The sequence below is a fragment of the Drosophila montana genome, unplaced genomic scaffold (genome assembly GCF_035044405.1).
Source record: "Drosophila montana isolate Dmon_TW-CO22-7 unplaced genomic scaffold, ASM3504440v1 contig_312_1, whole genome shotgun sequence".
In the NCBI taxonomy this organism is placed as follows: Eukaryota; Metazoa; Arthropoda; class Insecta; order Diptera; family Drosophilidae; genus Drosophila; species Drosophila montana.
This window is the reverse complement of record NW_026998009.1, coordinates 786,548-803,582: the sequence shown is the minus strand read 5'-3', so window position 1 is coordinate 803,582 and position 17,035 is coordinate 786,548. Positions and strand designations below refer to the sequence as shown.

Sequence of the window (17,035 nt, the reverse complement as noted above, 5' to 3'; positions counted from 1 at the left end):
AAATATCTTAAAAGACAGCCACGCCCTCGAAAAATATGATATGAAATTCAATGCGGGATTTGGCAATGCAGCTGAAAATTGCTATCGACATAAGAGTAGATATATACATATACATATACATAGTACATATATTAGCTGGCGGAATATTGCAAAAATAAAAACAACTCGAAATTTCAAACTCCAAACTCAAACTCAAAAAAGGTGTCGAGCTACGCTTCGGGGCTTGGCGCATTAATTAAATCATTTTCAATTTAGTCGCCAAAAGCAAAGAAAACGCCGCAATGAAAATTTGTTCACTGAAATTCAACGACGTCAATAACTTTTAAAGAGTTTTTTTTTTTTTAATTTATTTTTTGATTTTTTATACTCTGTTTATACAACGCAAAAAAGTATTTATTGCTCTCTTTAATTTGATTGAATTGGATTTATGAAACTGATAATTTAAGATTTCACATACATATATTTATAGATAGTGTGCAACAAATCATAATAATTAGTATATATTTTACAGTTTGAGAGCTACGGACAATTTAGTAATACTGATCGATTCAAAATACTCGCCCATTAATTGAAACTTCTGATTAAAAGTCACTTCGCAAAATTATGTTTATTTTCGAAAAGAATTTTCTTATTTGGTTATTCTTTTATATAGAACTGTTTGTCCTGACTGACTTATTGACTGATTGGTGATCCGCGCAGAGCCCAAACCGTTAGATCTGAACTTTTAAAGGGGTTTTGGATAATTCCACCCACAAGTGTGGAAAAATCGAGAAAAAAGTTTGTATAAAAGTTTTTAGTTTACCATCCCCTGCAAAATCATTTTCAAAGCTCTTTTTGAGAATTTATGTGACACGTTTATCGAAAAGTTTGCCGCACTTGTATTGAAAATGCAGGGCAATGCTTCAAAGAACGAAAGTTTCGTTTTCCACTTAACTTTAATCATATTTTTCAAACGGACGTTAGTTTGAATAGTACAACTTGTAGACTCAAATTTTTCACGGGCAGTGGGGCGGGCAAAGCCGGGAAATAACTGTTAGTATAATATATTTCATTATCGAAAACAATTGGAAAAAATGTGCGCAGATTGTACAGAGTATCTCGCAGTTGGTCAGCTCTGACTGAGGCATTTTCACTTGTTTTTTCGTTTTTAATTTCAAGTGCAGCTCACCAAATAAAAAACTGGTATTTCAACACAAAATGCAACTTTGATTTTGCTGTTGTTGCTGTCGCTTTGTTTGTTGTTGTTGCATTTATGCTGCTTTATGCTGACCTTCATTCATTGTGGGATTTTTTTGTTTCGCTCGACTTTATTAATGACAGTTGCTGCATAATTTATTTAATTTTAGTTTCAATTTTTTCATATTATTATTTTGGCGCGCTGAGCACAGTTTTCGGAGTGAAATAATTAAATGTGATTTTCTGTTTTGGATGCAACAATTTTATGGTAAATAATTAAGTGGAAAAACACAATAATTTAATTATTTATTTTTTTTTATATATTTTTTTTTATATACTAAGGTTTCGTTATGGGAATTAAATTATTGGATTGCTTGAGCTAAGTTCCGTAAATAATTGCACGCTGATAGATTAAATTTGATTGATTCGGATTTGTTCATCATATTTATTTATATTAAAACTTTTATAAAAACATTCAGAGAACGTTTTGCCCATTTCATTCAAGTGGCAAATGCCCCATCAAAGTTCACACCTTGCAGCTATTTAGAGGCGAAAAAAATGATTTTCTTGATTCGATGGTGGCCATCAGACGCTTTGATCTTCTTGAACTGAACTGTTCCTGGTTTCGGCTCTCTGTTCTTTTGTAGTTATTAACAATTGTTGTTGCTAATGTTATTGTTATCGTTTTTTTATTTTTTTTTTTTGGGTTAACATCGCATCGATTTCGTGTTCCGCCCGAGGCAATCGTATTATTGCTGATTATTCAACTGTTTATTTTATGACTTTCTCATTACATTCATCGGGTTTGATGCGCAGCTCATCTGCGGGCAGATCTCTTAAATTGGCAACGTCATCGCCCACAACACACACAACACACACACGCACACCAATCATAATCGGGCTATTAGCGCAGCCTTCTTATTTACATTTCATGCTACTCAATTTTATTGGCAGTTTGGGTCAATTGTCTGGCATATGAAATGTGTCTAAAATGCTTTGGTTCTTTCGCGTTTCGAGTGTTTTGGCGAATTTCTGGATATATAATCCATAATTGTGATATGTTAATGCAATTTATAAGCGCTGTTCGAGTTGTTCATCAATTCGGTTAAATAATATACTTGGGCGTGCACATAACTAGATTAACTTGTAATACGTTAAGAACTACGTTACACTTGTTACGCTACACGTTATACTTGTTACGTTATACGTTATAATTGTTACGTTATATGTTAGAGTTGTTACGTTATACGATATGCTTGTTATGTTATATGTTATACTTGTTACGTTATTCATAATACTTGTTACGTAATACTTATTGCGTTATACATTATACTTGTTAGGTTGTACGTAATACTTGCTTCGTTGTACGTTATACTTGTTACCTTATGCGTTATACTTGTTACGTTATGCGTTCTTATTAAGATTATTTTTAGATTAGGTTTGAAGCGAATTGAAAAAAATTTAAAACTACGCCCAAAAAAACTTTGAAGCGCATTTCTACCGAGGAGGCTTGGATTCTGCGAAAACTGTGAAACACGTCTCAATTGATTGTTCATATACTATAGATCCTTGGAAATAAATATGGCCGCGAAACGTCACTCATCAAATCTTTGACCCCCATTTCCACCTATGAGGGATGGATTTTCCAAAAAGTGTGAAACACCCCTCAAATGAATTTGAACAAAGATCTTTGAAAAAGAGTTTGGGGCCGATCGGATGGTAAACAAAAAAGTTTCATACAAACGTTTTTCGCGATTCTTCCACACATTCCCCGGAATCCCGTCTTAACGTGCACCTTCATCCCATAAGATAACTACAGTACAAATTTCAGCTTCCCTACGGTATGGCCTGTGCGTTGATCACCAATCAGTCAGTCAATAAGTCAGTCAGTCAGTCAGTGAGGACAAACAGTTTTATATATAGAAATATACTATGCTATACTAGAAAACAGTAACATGATTTTAAGCTCTTGTCTATATACATTTAATTAAGGTTAAATAAAAGCTGAAGTACGTAACTTGGGCACTATCTAAGTTTTAGTCAGCAAATTTGGTATGTGTTCTTTTTTAAAAGTTATGAGCCTTATATTGTAACATTCCCAAATGAAGCTCTAGTGTTTCTCTATTACAAAATGATTTGATAAAAATGAACTCTTGTAATCATGTAATCAATCAACAGCTGCAGTGCATAAATTTGTAAGAGATGAACCTGATGTAGTACCCTACTCACTTAATAATGATTTATTTTAAAACCTGGCCAACATAAACAGGGAACTACTATATGAGGAGCGATAATAAAGCTTTGTATACCTTGATATATCAATATTTAGAGCTAAATAAAAAAGTGTTTCTTTCGTATTTTTAAGCAAACTGAAACGGTTTTAAAGTTCTAGCTACTGGCACATCTAGTAATACAATAACCAAGCAATACAATGGAATATTGGCAATGCAATTTAGCAGCAATTCTTGAGTTTCTCATAAATTTGACTATTTTACAATACATATTTCAGCCCTTTTGTTGTAACCAGCAAATGGATTGAGCACTGCTTTATGTATATTTTTTTGGCAACCGATTGCTATGCTTTATTTTTTTTATCAGAAAAAAATCATTCTGTTTGTAGCTTCGATTGGCGACTGTTGAAAATCAATGGAAAACTCAAAAGGAGCACAAAAGCTGCCAACTGACCTGAAAATGTGCGCAAAACTCGATTAAGCAAATTGTAATTGTGACAAAAGCAAAATCCAAAAGAGAGAAAAAAAAAGCAAACGAGAGATAAACTCTATAAAAGCAAAACGAATGAAGCGCAGCAGTAGCCAAAAATAATAGGCAATAGTTCAAGTCTGAGGTGGGTGTCACAGCTAGAGGTCAGGCGCGGCCACTGGACCGGAGCAGCTGCAACAATTGATTGCGTATACGACACGCTGACCACGGACTCTAGATACATAGATGACAATAGTTTGAGTCCAACTGGGGTGCGCTGAACGACGTTTTGTTTGCAACTTTTGAAATTTGTTGTTGTCGTTGTCGTTGTGTGTGTATGTGTGTGTGTGAATTGTGCAGACATTTTTATGAGGCTGGGCAATTTGAGGCGCTAAGCGTCAAGCACAGGCACACAGAACACAGAACATTTGTGTTCTCCCTCTCTATTTTATTGAGTTTTGGGTTATATTTTGTGGGGAGTAATTGCCAGATTTTCTGTTGCGGCCTGTCTGTGAAGTGTCTGTGTACAGATATTAGTGAGAGTTACCCATTTGCCAGTGACAATTATAGCTGTCAGGATATGCTCAAAGGACTTATGGAATTATAAATAAAATTGAGTCTTAAATAACTTGAAGTCTCGCAACTGAAACTGTTTTAAGTAGCTTTTGGGTTGATTCATTAATTACTCTCTTGCGGGGAGCATTATAATTGTATCTCAAAATGTGTAAGCCTCTCTGACGCCACAAGAATTACATACTAGTCGAGTCTCTCGACTTTTAGACTATCCGGACGAACATTTGCATAGCTACGTCTCGGAAAACAATTTTATTGGTATACAAACAGTTTTTATCGAAAAGGGCCGGATCGGACTACCATACCATATAGCTGGCATAGGAACTATCGGTCAAAAGTAGGTTCTTGTATGACAAAATATTCTGTTTCCAAAATATTTTCATCAAACTCAACATTTACGAGCTTCATTACCCTCCAATATCTGCAAAAGGCAAAAGTATACAAGACTAGGGGATACCCTCTTCTTCCGACTGGCGATAGGTATAAAATAAAAAATACTTGAAATATATATATATTATTCTAGAAGCTACATGTCTAGTTTGGTGAATTTAGCTCATATTATTTGCCGAAATTGCTCAAAAAACATTTGTATCGATTACTTGGAAACGGAGAAAGTTATCGACTATCGGAAACAAACTCGATCTGCGCGGGGACTAGGAGGACCTACAGCTAAAATTTCAAGTCTCTAGCTCTTATAGGTTCTGAGATCCTTGTGTTCATACATACGGACAGACGGACGGACATGAAAGTCAGTGGGCTTAACGTGAGCACCTGCCACGATGGCTTAATCTCACGGTTCCTAGTATAGGATTAATTTAAGCGTCAATCACCGCCTCCTTGGAATTCCGCAGGTACCAATTAAAGACACGACTGTTTGGTTGGACGGACGGACAGACAGACGAACATGGCTAGATCGACTCGGCTTTCGATGCTGATCAAGAATATATATACTTTATGGGGTCGGAGATGCTTCCTTCTGCCTGTTACATACATATGCACAAATACATTATACCCTTTTTACCCATTTTCAATGGGTTCAGGGTATAAAAATCAATCTACAAATTTAAGCGTCAGTATGCACAAAATAATATACATTTTTATAATCTTATCAAAATGTGTCTATTCTATATTCTAGCTCCGAATTGAACTATCGCTTACGAATGGAATTCTTTGGATATGTTAATCTATACCAATAAAATGTTCTTCTCCCAATAAATAGAATTCTTGTTCATAAATGAAATTCTTTAGATATCTTTATATAAGTATATGACTTAAATTTGCTGCGCATCAGGTTATATATCACACAGCTCATATAGGAACAATCGCTCAAAAATTGAGATTTTGTATGCGAGCGTTAAAACCCATTTCAAGAAGCTTGCAAGTTTTCGCCAGCTAAGATAACTTTTCTTAGCTGTTTTTCCAATCAATCAGACAGCGGAAATACACTTTAAACAAATGAAAAATAAATTCACCACGACAGACACCTTTGGCTCGCAAGCACAGTCGGGCACTAGACGAAGCAGAAAATTTTCCATTTGCGGCAAGTGTCGCAAATTGCATTTGCTCAAAAGTTTTGCTTTCAACTTGAGCGATTTTTCGTTGCCCCGCCCCAGGCTACCCCCCTCCCCCCCCTTCCACTACTCCTTCGCCCATACACCCTAATTATGCCAAAGTGGCAACATCATTAAAAACTTGTTCAGCTCTTCCTCTGTTGCTGCCGCTGCTGCTGCTGATGCTTTGATTAAAGCCAAGGCAACACAAAAGATATATATGTATGTATACAAACAAATATATTATATAGGCCTGTATATTTGTGAAATCGTGTCAATTGCGTTGCAATTCTGCCGAGCATTAAGTAAATGATTTCCGCAGCCGACGCAGACGATGCGACGCCCACATCACAGATATCGGGACGGGCCTATCGTCGGACCACATATCATATCAAAGAATTGTCGCCAGCCATTCAATAAATATGCTATTTTAATGAAAATGTTTATTTTTGCGCTACCAAAACCGAGCATTGCCGCAAGACTTGTTTGCATTTTTTGCGAAAAATACACTTTCAAGCGATTGGATCCAGCGATTCGCTCATTCAAGCAGATGCTGCACGAACCGACAGCTCAACGAGGCTATTAAATCAAGGCGGATTATCACGGATTTCGAGCGAGATTAAGTTGTAATGCGACGGATGACAAAACAAGTTGTCTGGCGTGCCTTACGCCAAAAACTGACTTTTATAATTAGGGATCTACAGCAGTTCCAGTTAGCAAAGTTGGCATCAACTAAGCTTGGGATATTTTTAAATGTATTTTATATAAAGTCTTTAAAAATTAATCAATTATATCGGAAATCTAAAGAAAAATGCGATTGGAAATATGTGTTAGCTGATTGCCATATTTAAAAATGATCAAAAACTCGACGACTTCCTTAATATATATAAGCTCAAAAACTACAAGTCTAAACCTTAGTAAGCCATGCTTAATTCCTTTATTTATTTGCCTCTCTTTAATATTACTCGAGCTATGGCTGAATTTCATAAAGTCGGCTAATCAAATTAAATCGGGAATTATAAATATGTTAAATATTTGGTTAATGATTTAAATTTTGGCATTGACTGTTTTAATAATGATAAAAAATTTGAAGACTACCTATAATAACTCGAGAACTAAGAGAGCAAGCATTGGCAAACCACGCTTAATTTATGTTCAAGTGCAGCTATTTAATATTTTATAAAACTCCTTTGAATTATTTAAAGAGTTCCTTCAGCAGCACGTAAATTAAATTTTAGTAACTCGACAATTACACAAGCTTTAGCTATTTTATACAAATATTCTAACTGCTTATCAGAAGATTTGCTAGAGTATACTAATCTAAGTTAAGTTTCTGTTACTTAAACTTTCAATTATAATAAAAATTTAATTAGGCCAATCTCAGCTCCATGGTTACACTCAGCTTACACTCTGAATCATTGACTAGGGAATTGTAATCATTTCTTTATTTCAACTCAAGCAGCAGCAGATCATTTCCAAATTATCATTCAAAAAGTGTTCCATAGGCCAGCACATTATAATGCCCGAAAGAGCATTTTAAATTCGACTTTGAAGCACATAGTTAATGTTTATAATGAAAATTAGTTGATTGTGCGTAATATTTATAAACTGTCGTCATCGTTAGCCCCGCGCTCCCTGCGCTGACACCACCATCTCCTCTAAAGCTCGTTAAACAATTCACATAGTCAACGCTGTGGTCCGGATCGCCTTGGAAATGCACTTAGGCTTAATTTTTCATTCTATACTCTTTTTACAATTGGCTGCAATTTTGCAGCTGCTCAGCATTTGCCAAAATTGATGACGCCCCAAAGCGAATCGAGCGAGTGTTTAAAAAAAAAAAACAAGAAAAAGGTTTCTTGATGGATTACAAATTGAAGCGAAAAAACTTAAAATACGCAGTCGATGTCTGTGCACGCTCTCAGGGTCTAAATTAAAAATGCACGAAAGGTGCCACCTCAGAGGGAAAAAACGAAAATAAAACAAGTTGGGGGAATTTCTCAGCTCTCAGCGGGCCTAAATCAAAATCCAAACACGCGCCACTTAGTCAGTGGGTGGCTGGAGCTCGAACCTTCAGCTTTCCGGACACTTGGACACTTGTCAATCGTAATGGAATGCCTGAGATTTCGGAGTCTCTTTTTCTTTATATATTTGATATTTGATTTCTTCTTCTTTTTTGGTTCCAGCCAAAGTGTTATGAACATTTTGCTACCACATTCGCATACATAATTACTTGCTTTGGACATTGCAATCGGGGCGTGCTCCACGGTAGATCTTCACTTTTTTTTTTTGCCAATTGGCTACCAAGTCTCAATTTGGGTGCATTGACATTTTAAGCGGTTTTTTCTTTTGTTGGTCTCATTGTAAATTAAGTCTGGCTGCACTTAATCATATACAAAAAACAAAAAATTGACTGCTAGTTTATGAGGTCTTACTTATATTGTATGAGTCTTTTTAAGGCTTGCAATATATTTTGAGTGCCGATTTTTTTTCAAAAAGAATCATAACGTATTTGATTTTTAAACTCTTGTTCCATTTATCACTTGACAAATATATTAATACATATTTTTATTATTTTCTATAATGTTTCAATCAAATGATTTCCAATACATTTTACATATATTATTGTGTAAAATGTGTGTACACATAGAATTATTATTATTTTCTTTTTTTTTTAATTTTCGTTTCTAAATGTTTTTAAACATAGTACTCAAATGCACATAATATATATATTTTCCATATATGATGTAGTTACTTTGTTAATTGTTTTACTTAAATGCACATAATATTTATTTTATTTATTATTTTTTATCTTATTTTTTCTTTTAACTTTTTTTCAATATAAATTTATTATTATATATTATATATATTATAAATGTACATAATATTTATTTTTTTATTATATATAATAAAGCTATTTTTTAATTATTATTTATTTTTCTTTAAAGCAAATATAATTTTTATTTATTGTTGTTTTTTTTTATTTAGTTTTTTAATTGTTTATAATAAAGTAATTTGTTATATGCACATATTATTTTTAATTATTACTGTTTATAAGTAATGTAATTTTATTTTTTAATTATATGCACGTATAATGCGTTTTTATTATTATTTTTTTATTTTTTATAATATTTTATATATAATAGAGTAATATTTTATATGTAGTTATATATTTTACTTAATTGCACATAATATATTTATTATATTATATATAATGGATTTTTATTTTAAATATATTATATTTTTAACAAAATAATTTTTGTAAGTACTTTATCTTTTTATTTTACCCCTCGTCAGTTCCTAGGCGTAGAACTCCATTGAGCTAGTCTCTTAAGTTTTTAATATCAAAGAAGCTTAATCATTTTTTCGCCTTTTAGAAAAGGTTTATTTCTTGATTGCCTAGATGAACCTATATATTAAGAAGAGATAGCTAACTAGGTTAAACTCTTATCTAGAAATAATATCTAAAAAGATGTTGATAGAATATATATTGTTCGAAGCGAATTAACCCTAGGGTATTTAAGCTTCAGCTTGACGCAGCTAACTGTTCTTTATTTTCTGTGCTAATGTCAATTCTCTTGTTACAATATAACCCAATGTCAAATTTGTTGTGCTGTTTGTTGCTCTGCTCGTTGTTATTTTTTCCTTTGGCTATCAGTTAAAACATATGTACGCACGATTATTTGCTTTGCACTTGCAAAATTAATTGCTCTAAATTAAAAAACGATTTTTCGGTTGAGCTCGCAATAAAAATATAAATAAATAATTGAATATAATTTAGTTAACACTTGATATAAAGAAATCATAACGAAAATGCGAATAAACAAATATGAATGGCCATATAAAACACAATGCGCGTGCCATATATGTGTGTCAGTTGTGGACGTATTTATATGGCATATATACGTATGTGGCATATATATAAATTATTTTTTATGGGCTATCACAAACACGATTCTGGGCATAAATCGTCACGAGTAATGCAAACAGAAATCGACGTCATCGATCAGCGCGCGCGCGATTTTTATTGAAAATTGAAAGTGTGTTTTAAAAACACAAACACACACACACGCACACTCACACGTACACACACATATGACACAGGCAGATGAAAATCAAAACAACAACAAAAGTTGTTGATGCCGCCAAAAAGTAAACGACCTTTAACGCCAATAAAAACCGCAACAGCAGCGACAACAAAACGCAACAACAACAAGAGGAAAGCTGCAACAACTGTTGGCGACTCCTTGCAACAATTTGCACGCCTGGTTGTTGTTGTTGTTATTGCCGCTGCTGCAGCTGCTGATCTGTTATAACTGAAACTCGGTCAAAAATGTAATTTATGCGTAACGAGAGCTCACGCGCCTACAAAACTTGCGGCACCTTTTCGCACAACAACAACAGTAACACACACACACAGACACACACTCACAACACTTAGCCAAGTTATCCGTTTGGCCAGAATTTAGCTTAGGCCAATTGGCTTTATATGCTTTTTAGCCAGTTGTCCGTCAATATGAACCGCACGCGTCGAACGCACAAAGCGTACTGAAATCGCAACTGTTGTTTTTTTCCGATTTCGAGGAGCCTCGCACACAGCGGCAACAACAACAGCAACAACAGCGGCAACAGAAACAGCGGGCAGCAGCAACAACTGCGTCGGCAACATATTTCTATGTTGCCAGCAACATTAAATGTTGCTAAGAGCCATTGCTGATTTTGTATTTCCTCTATATTCTTTTTTTTTTAAATAGAAACAATTGACAATGTAACTTTTTATTAAAATTTAAAGCAAAGTGAGAACTATTTAAATATTCTATGAGATATATAAAATAAATAGCACCTTAAAAAGAACGAGTTATTTTTTTTTTTTTTTTGTACTCATATATATATTACTAGCGGGTATAACCCGGCCTTGCCCGTGGCACGTATGTTATAAAATCAAAAAAGCTTTGAAAATGATTTTGAAACTGATCGGACGGGAATCAAACAAACTCTTAAAATTCACCAAAAAAATCTTAAAAATGCATTTTCCACCGAAGGAGTTTAGATTTTGCGAGAAATGTGAAACACGTCTCTAATGATTTTTCTTATAGATCTTTGGAAATAAATTTGAACACAAAACGTCATCCACCAAATCTTCGACCCCCATTTGCACCAAGGAGGGATGGATTTTTCAAAAAGTGTGAAACACCCCTCAAATGAATTTGAATATAGATCTTTGAAAATGAGTTTGGGGCCGATCGGATGGTAAACAAAAAACTTTCATACAACCGTTTTCCGCCAATTTACCACTGTTGCGGGTGGAATTTTCCAAATCGTCGAAATACGTATTCATTAAGTTCTTATTGAGAGCTTTGAAAATAAGTTTGAAGCAAATCGGACACAACTTAAAACTTCGCACAAAAAATCTTTAAATCGCATTCCCCACGAAGAAGTTTGAATTCTGCGAAAAGTGTGAAACACGTCTCAAATGATTTTTCTAATAGATCTCTGGAAATGAATTTGAGTGCGAAACGTCACCCACCAAATCTTTGACCTCCATTTCCACCAAGGAAGAATGGATTTTTCAAAAAGTGTGAAACACCCCTCAAATGAATTTGAATATAGATCTTTGAAAATGAGTTTGGGGCCGATCGGATGGTAAACAAAAAACTTTCATACAACCGTTTTCCGCCAATTTACCACTGTTGCGGGTGGAATTTTCCAAATCGCTGAAATACGTACTTATTAAGTTCTTATGAAGAGCTTTAAAAATAAGTTTGAAGCAAATCGGACACAACTTAAAACGCCACCCAAAAAATCTTTAAATCGCATTCCCCCCGAAGAAGTTTGAATTCTGCGAAAAGTGAGAAACACGTCTCAAATGATTTTTCATACTATTTCAATTTCATACTAGTTCAATTGCAATTTAATTTCAAAGCTTTTTGAGAAAATTTATTTTATACGTGCCACGGGCAAGGCTGGGTTATATTAGCTTGTTAATATATATAGAAGAATATTAAATAATAAGTATTAATGTTACTATTATAATTATTTATTATTAGTTTTATTTATTTATACAATTTTCGCCCGGTGTTTTCTATGTATGCTATAGGTTTTAAGAGAATTGCGTATAATGAAGAGTCGAAATATTTGGAAAACAAAAAAAAAGTTTTTCATAAAAAAACTTAATTTTAGCCCTATGTCAGCTATATGTATTGGCAGACCGACGATAATAAGATATTGCTTATATATAAGCAGCATAGGGAAACTACGAAAAATGTCCTATTGTTATAGCAACTATATGAAATGGTAGACCGATGTAGATGAGATATTGCTTATATATTATTCGGATATATGTTATACATTAAGAATCTCGAAAAAGCTTTAATATAATTAATATAAATCATTATAACTACACTATTACACAAAAAAAAAAGAATAATAAAAGTGCGATTTAAAAATACAAATTATTTTAAATAAATTTAAAAGAAATTAAATTAAATTAAAAAGTAATTAAATTATAAAAATAATTACGACTAAAAAGTTAACGTTCACATCGTTGCCGCAACTAACAACATGTGCGTTCTCTTGACCATTTTGCTTGCCACATGTTGCAGCGTCTGCGCAGTTGGCAGCTTTTAAAGCCGGCACTTTTGGCCTGCAGCTCGTAAATGTTTTGAGGTCCTTTAACGAAGTGTGCTTAATGCAAGATTTACGCCTCCATTCATCGAGTGGTCCCGCAACACCTGTTGAGGCTGCTGCAACTTATGCCCCACAAACAGACGCCGCCACCTCCCCTCTAACCACCACTAAGCTTCTGTTGTGGCAACAATGAAAAGTTTTTATGACCCTCCTCCACCAGCCCAGTCAGTTTTCTTTTAGCTATTTTCAAGCAGCTTAAACAACAAACAAATTGAAAATTTTGGTTGGAGATTCTTTTTTTGTGTCCATTCATAAGGCCATTTCTCACGCCATCTATTTAATTCTATTTATTTTTATTTTCGTGTGCAACTTGTTGCCGGCCTTCATCTGAGAAATGTCGCATAATTGACAGCTGATAATTGAAATACATTATTTTGGGCGCATCGGAATTGTTGTTGTCATGTGGAAAACTCAATAGAAATTTATGTCATAAAAATAATTTGGATTTTTTTTAAGTAAAATATTATAATAAATGGCTTAATTAGCTGATGATGTCAGTCCATACTTTAAGCTATTATTTATGAACTCATTTTAAATGAATATTATTTATTTATTAATGGTCGACAAAACGAGTGACTTCCTAATTATTTAATAATTAAGTATATGAACATTGAAGGCTAAAAGCCTAATTAGAATACATCATTTTTTATAACATAATCTTAATTTACTATATTATTTAAGAAAATGCAATATATAGGAAAAAAGTAAATAAATGTATACTAGATACATCTGGGGGAAATTTATAGGCTGTCTGGGAAGATATGCCCCTACTCATAGCTGGGAATGGTCAGTGAGTTTCCGAAGAAATCCTGAAAGCAACGATTTTATTATGGGGAGAGAAACTTCGGCGGAGACTTATTTTTAGTTACAGTTATGCAAAAATTGTGAAAATATAATTGTTTTTAGTTTTTTAAGCCTTATAAATGTTTATATGTACTAGCAAAATATTATTTATATAGTAGCATATATAAAAAAATATGATGCCATAAAATAATTTGTTTTTCTTTAATATATAATTAATATTTTTTTTTTAACTAATTAATTTCTTATACATTTAATAATTTTGCTTTTATTTACTTTCATTTATATTTTTTTAATTTGTATTATAGAGAAATGTGTTAAGTAAAAATCTGACAAGATAATATTTTATTATTTAAAATGTTTTTTTATTTCAATAATTGATATATATAAATTTAATCGTTGTGTCTGTTGTTAAACCGTACGAGTTTATTTTATATCAGCTCGACAGTATCAAATATTTATTGATTACTGATTTAGTAAAGTATATATTTTATATATATTTACATAAATATATATCTCTTTGACTGTAATAAAGTTTTTTTGGTAGCTGTCTGAATCTTATTTTGATTTAGGTATTTATATATATTTATAACGCGTGATAAATGCGTTTTTAAACTATGTAAGGACTATTTTTCTAACTCTATAAGATTGAACTAAAAAATATTTTAAAGGCCATTTTATCCCATTTTTATAATGGTTGTCTTTTTATATTCAATAAAAAATATCCTTACCTAAGTTTAAAAAAAAAAAAACAAATAAATATTAGGTAGATTTTAAATTGTTTTGATTGCTTTTTAAATGAGCCTTTTTTCCCTGTGCTACTTTTCTTCAACATATAGAATATATTTCTAAAATAGATATTTCTTAAACTAGAAAAAATCAAAAGTTAAATTTGTAAGCCCAAAAATTTTGTCGTCGTAGCTTTAACAGTTTTTCCGCCAGATAATTTTCTATTCTTTGATTTTATAAATCAACTGATGCTTTTATTTCAAAAATGCCCGCTTCATAGAAAAATTTATAGATTAATTTTTTTTTAGGTTTTCCATTTGCAATTTTCGCATTTCGCTGACGGCTCATAACTTGCCGGCAAAGCGTGCGGGGCTGTGTGAGTTTGTGTGGGTGGGTTGTGTAGTTGGATAGTTGGATAGTTGGATGTCCAAGGCTTTGGGCGACAAATGGGTGGAGCATTATGCATAAATTTCCGTTAATTAAAAGCGCTGCAAATTGCAAGAGATAGCTGCGAACAGAGCGAACTGCAGTGTGCAATGTGAATGTGCTGAACTTTAATGCGGACCCAATATAAAATATGCGTGTCGGTAATTTGAGGAATGCAGCGTGTGGCAAACTCGTAAATTTTCAGAAGCCTGCTATGCTGAGTAGTTTCCATTCACAAACACCAACACACACACACACACGCACACACACACACATAAGCAACAGGCACCCCATTGACCCACCCACAAAACGGAAACGGAACTTGCAGCAAATGGCGCGCGAGTCTGAGTCTGGCTAGCACATTAGAAAGAGAAAAATGCAAGAGCGAGAGAGTGAGAGAAAGGCAGTTGGTGTAGGTACCCGCTGGGCGTTCTCGTAACATGAGTTCTGACCAACGACAACAACTAGGAGTAGCACGAGTCAAAAGTACGCAACTGAAATATACCCTGCACGCAGCATCTAGCTGCCATCAAATGTATTCAAAGTCCGATCTTGATGGGGTTTTTAATGCATAAATATAGTTGGAGTGTGGGCCACAAAAAAATATGTTTTAATTTATTTGTTAGATAAGTTAGGTATAAGATATCCGTAAAGTGAACTACTCTTTTTTTTAATTCTATTCAAGAAAATATCGTTTTATATATATTTTGTGGAAATTATAAATTATGAAATTCCAAATGTATTATCTCAAGATCTTATAGTATATAGAATCGACTAAGGGGCATATTTGGCTAGATCGAGCTATATATTCTCTATGGTAACGGAGATGATTAACAGAATAACAGTTACACATATGCAATATATCCATTAGAATTATTTACAGGGAATAACTAGGACCTTTCATGTTAAGGATTTTCGCTTGGTTGACTTTTGCCGGCATTTGGGCTTTGCATGGAGTGCAAAATATTTACACACACTAAATCAGTTTCGAGTGTGGTGTGTGTGTGTGTTTGCTTGTAAGTTAAGTGTCAGGACATTTGCTATTGCCAACATGTAGCCTACATCTTGTTTTTGCCGCACTTATTAGTAAAGCACTTGAACAGAGTTCACCTGATGAGGCAGTAAAAGTTACTAAATAATCACACGAAACAGCTGTTAACTTAGTTAACTTAGTTAGCAAGTAAAAGTGTAATTTTAGGGTACCGTAGAAAATATTCCCTTTTATGTAGGGTATTTGTATGTGTATACAAAAGAAATTACATTTTAACGTACTAATTAAATCCACCTACCATAAACAAACTTCAATGACCTTCAACTCCCTTTATCCAAGTGTGTAAAACAAATTACAGTTATTTTTTTGCAGACGCAGAAGGATGGCCAAAGAATGCAGCAAACGCGCAGTAAATAACAACGGAAAAATACGTTAAAAATTCAAATGCATATGCAGCAGTTGCGACTATAAGGTTAAATTTCCGATAGTAACACATTTTTGTCGCTTCACAACAACAAATCACTTTTTAACCATTTCTTTTCATTTTTCCTTAAACACTCGCGATCGTCGCACGAAATTGCGAAACACCCAACTACAGCAACAACCGCATTACTACTAAATGTGAAGATGTTTAGCAAAATTATGTATCCAACATAAGCGTGAGAGCGCACGTATAGCGCTCTCTTTCTAGACCCCTTTTCCGCTATCTTTGCTAACTCACCACGCAGCGAATATCGGTTTAGCGCTCTGCTTGCAAACGCCGGCTTATTGGCTAGCGACATTAGTGGTGAGTAAATTATAAAATGCCGGCAAAACAAATCTTCAACACGTTGGTGGATTATAACAATAAAAGAGTAATCGAATTACACATAATTTTATTACATGCGCAAATAAATACTTGAAAGAGCAGTGAAGAAACAGAGCTAAAAACATGAGCAATTCCTATACTATTATATTTAAATACACACAGATATAAAAATATACACATGCGCATATTACAGAAAACATAATTGACGAATTCAAACTGATCTTTTGCTTATTGATGCGAACTTATGGCCAAACTAATTTTTAGAAACTCCCCTTCATTGCACCACCATATCAAGAAGTAAACGAATTCATACTGAAATTGAAGTTAATTTGGCCCGATCAATAGTATCGATAGAGAAAGCGGTTTATACACTTTCGATGGCCCTTCGCCCCAATTGATGTTTCTTATTTATCAATTACCCATACTATCCATTGCGGCCTTTTAAATCAACGAATAAACAGATATTACTCTATGAGTAGGACCTAAGCTGTACCTATTTCTTGCTCTATCTAGCTCTCTCTCCATTTAGCGCTCTCATTTGAACAACTGCATTTAGCGGCATTTGCATAAAAACATAAAAACATATTAACAAAAATT

The 17,035-nt window shown here is 33.6% G+C and overlaps 1 protein-coding gene across 6 annotated transcripts in view; it reads right to left on the bottom strand.

The window, feature by feature from the left end:
* Positions 1 to 16,223, bottom strand: part of rk (rickets) — a 58,433-nt gene extending 42,210 nt beyond the window's left edge. For 2 of the 6 annotated variants that reach the window (XM_064685998.1, XM_064685999.1), the window contains exon 1: positions 15,929 to 16,223. The gene's annotated coding sequence lies outside the window, so the exon portion shown is untranslated. Of the gene's footprint in view, positions 1 to 10,428; positions 10,557 to 15,928 lie in introns of those variants that run through there. The other 4 variants (XM_064685997.1, XM_064685996.1, XM_064685993.1 and 1 more) reach the window with 4 other exon arrangements.
* Between the last annotated feature and the right edge of the window lie 812 nt (positions 16,224 to 17,035).